Source organism: Myotis davidii, unplaced genomic scaffold (genome assembly GCF_000327345.1).
Source record: "Myotis davidii unplaced genomic scaffold, ASM32734v1 scaffold93, whole genome shotgun sequence".
Classification (NCBI taxonomy): domain Eukaryota; kingdom Metazoa; phylum Chordata; class Mammalia; order Chiroptera; family Vespertilionidae; genus Myotis; species Myotis davidii.
The window spans coordinates 7,322,729-7,326,267 of NW_006292095.1; the positions used below are offsets into that span (position 1 = coordinate 7,322,729).

At 38.1% G+C, this 3,539-nt stretch overlaps 1 pseudogene; it reads right to left on the bottom strand.

Moving 5' to 3' along the window:
• Nucleotides 1–368: 368 nt before the first annotated feature.
• LOC102766349 lies at nucleotides 369–1,203 on the bottom strand (annotated as a pseudogene).
• Nucleotides 1,204–3,539: the final 2,336 nt, after the last annotated feature.

Here is a 3,539-nt window from a genome sequence, read left to right on the forward strand (position 1 = left end):
TGACTCTGGCCTCTTTGCCATCTGACTGCAGCAGAATGAGAGGCCAAACATAAAACATCCAGGTGGTCCAGACAACTCTCACAACCATGAGGGATAATAATTAATGTTTGTTTTAAGCATGCTTAGAAAAAAATGTTATTATTTTTTCTAAGCATGCTATGCATTACATGTTTTGTATTTCCCAAGAGCTAGCCCCTCCCCCACATTATGCAACAGTCACTATAGGTGGCCTATTATTTCACTTTTATATCGTTGTTAAAGTACTGGTACACCACATCAATGGATTTTTATAACAATATACATATTTTAAACCACTTGATTTTTTTTCTTTAAGCAGGCTTAATTCATTTTATTTTTCTTTTATGAAATTATGTGGTGGCCACAGCTGGAGCCTGCACAGAAACTCTGGTGTGGGTCTTGACAAGATGGTCAGTGAATTCCTGATAGGGAGACTTGGTGAACACGGTCTCTTTCCAGAGATCTGGGGTGAGATAGCTCTAGGTCTTAGAGATGGCATCAAAAGTGGCCTTGGCGAAGTTGCCCAGGGTGGCAGTGCAGCCCCTGGCCGAAGTGTAGCAGTCGTCAATACCAGCCATCATCAGCAACTTCTTAGGCACAGAGGCCGAGACAATGCCCGTACCCTGGGGGCAGGGATGAGGAGCACCAGTACAGAGCCACAGCGGCCTGTCACCTTGTAAGGACCGGTGTGGGGCTGGCCGATCTTGTTTCCCCAGTAGCCTCGCCGCACGGGCACAATAGAGAGCTTGGCCAGGATGATGGCTCTACGGATGGCAGTGGCTACTTCCTTTGAGCACTTCATACCCAGACCGACATGTCCATTGTAGTCCCCAATGGCGACAAATGCCTTGAACCGGGTCCTCTGGCCAGCACGTGTCTGCTTTTGCACAGGCATGATCTTCAAGACTTCGTCCTTGAGGGACGCCCCCAAGAAAAAGTCAATGATCTCAGATTCCTTGATGGGCAAGGAAAATAGGTAGATTTCCTCTAGGGACTTGATTTTCATGTCCTTGACCAGGCGGCCCAGTTTGGTGACAGGGATCCACTCCTTGTCCTCCAGGAGCTCCGCAGCCTCGGCCCCGACCCGGATGCCGCTGCCAAATCCTCCACTGAAACCGCTGCGACCTCCTATTCCGGGGCCCCGGGGCCTCCGGGCCCTCCCGCAGCACCGATGTCATCCGCCATTTGGTGTTTCTTCGGAAAAGAAGCGAAACCGCTTGATTTTTATCTACATGCATTTTTACAAAGGAGTTCTCTTTTTTTCCAAACATGTCTGAAGGATAATCACATACATTTTAAAGCTAATGATTATTTATTGAGAATGTATGGTATATTGATACTATGTCCAATTTATATGTAAATCATAAGCACAGAAATAAAGAATAATTTCACAATAAAAAATATGTATTGTATTGGTCTTGGCAATGACTTTTTCAATCTGACTCGAAAAGCAAAGACAACAAAAGCAAAAACAAATAAGGGGGACAACTTCAAATTAAAAACAACAACAAAAAAACACCCTTCTGTGTGGTAAATAACAAAATGAAAGTATAACCCACTGAATGGGAGAAAATATTGGCAAATCATGTATCGGATAGGGTTAATATCAAAAATATATAAAAACTAATACAACTCAATAGCAAAACAAACAAGATCATCTCACTCTGATGAAAAAATGGGCAGAAGATCTGAATAGACATCTTCTCAAAGAAGACGTACAGCTAGTGAACAGGCACATAAAAAGGCGCTCCACACCACTAACCATCGGGGAGGGGCAAACCAAAACCCTGATGTGATATCACTGCACAACTGTAAAAATGACTATTATGAAAAAGAGAAGAACCAAGCGTTGGTGAGGATGTGGAGAAGATGGAACCTGTTAGTGGGGATGTACATTGGTACAGCCACTATGGAAAACAGTAGGGAGCTTCCTTTCCTCAAAACCATATATTCCAGCAATGCCACTTCTGAGTTTTTATCTGAAGAAAATAAAAACAGATTTGAAAAAAATATATGCATTCCCAAGTTCATTGTAGCATTATTTACATTAGTTAAGATATGGAAACAACCTAGATGTTCATTGGTGGTTGAATGTATAAAGAATGTATAAATTCAGAATCAGATCTTGCCATTTAAAACAATGTGTACAGACCTTGAGGGCATTATGCTAAGTGAAATAAGTCAGACAGAGAGAGATCAATACTGCATGATCTCACTTATATGTGTTACCTAAAAACAAAACAACCCCAAGCTCACAGGTACAGAGAAAAGATTGGTGGTTGCCAGAGGTATGAGTGAAGAGGGTTAAAGGTATAAACTTTCTGTTTTAAAATAAATAAATCACGGGAATATAATGTAGAGAATAGTGACTATAGTGAATAATAATCTATTGCATATTTGAAAGCTGCTAAGAGAGTAGACCTTAAAAGTCCTTATCACAATAAAAAATTGTAACTATATATGGGGATGCATGTTAACTACACATTTTGTGGTCATCATTTCACAGTATTCAAATATTGAATCATTATGTTGTATATATGAAACTAACATAATGTTTTATGGCAATTATAGCTCAATAATAACTTTTTTGCACAAAATTGAGAGATTCATAACTTCTAGAGGAACCTTGTCGCAGCAAAACAAAAGAAAACAAACAAAAAACAAACCCCACTGATTACTGTGAGAAACTAATTCAATATCCATTGTATTTTATAATATCCAACCCCATTCTCTATATGGTTTTTAGCTTGTCCCTAAATGTATTTACTTCCTACTGGAGATTATCAAAGTTATTAGATAATTTGTTCAATTAAGATTCCAGGAAAATTCAGATGGCTATTAAGTAAGATAGGTATGCCTTTATCACTTCATTAAAATTTTAAGTATAATTATTAATTCTAGAATACTATTCAAAAATCATGGCACATAAAAATAAAAAATATATTTATATACATGTATATGTATATATGTAGGGTTTTCCCCCCACATTCTCTTTATATCCCAAAAAAGAAATCTGTAATTGTATAGAAAATGGAGTGAAAATTATCATACAAACTTAGATTAAACAGTACACTTAAAGTCACATTTAGTCTAAACTTCCAGGTGTTAAGCCAATAGATAAATGATAGAAAGATAGATATATAGATATATAGAAATGTTCATATTGCCTTCATAGCCTGATAAAAACATACATTTCAGTTATGTTGAAGAGACTGTTTCTGGCACTAAATTCTGTGCATAACAACCTAACACAAATCTTGACATTTGAGTTTCTGGTTAATAGCAAAAGAAATCCTTCAAAAGAAAATGGGCTAGAAGATGCAAAATTTACTTCATGAAGACATTTCTTACAGTGACCCTAAAAAAATAAGGATGCCATGCTAGATTTTAATTCAGTGAAAGTATTTGACTGTATCTGGTCTGATACAGCAAAGGGGTAAAGATTGGCAGGAGCTGGAGAAGCAGTGAGTTAGCCACATTCACTTCCAGTGGTAAATGAAAAGCAGAATTGAACACTGAGA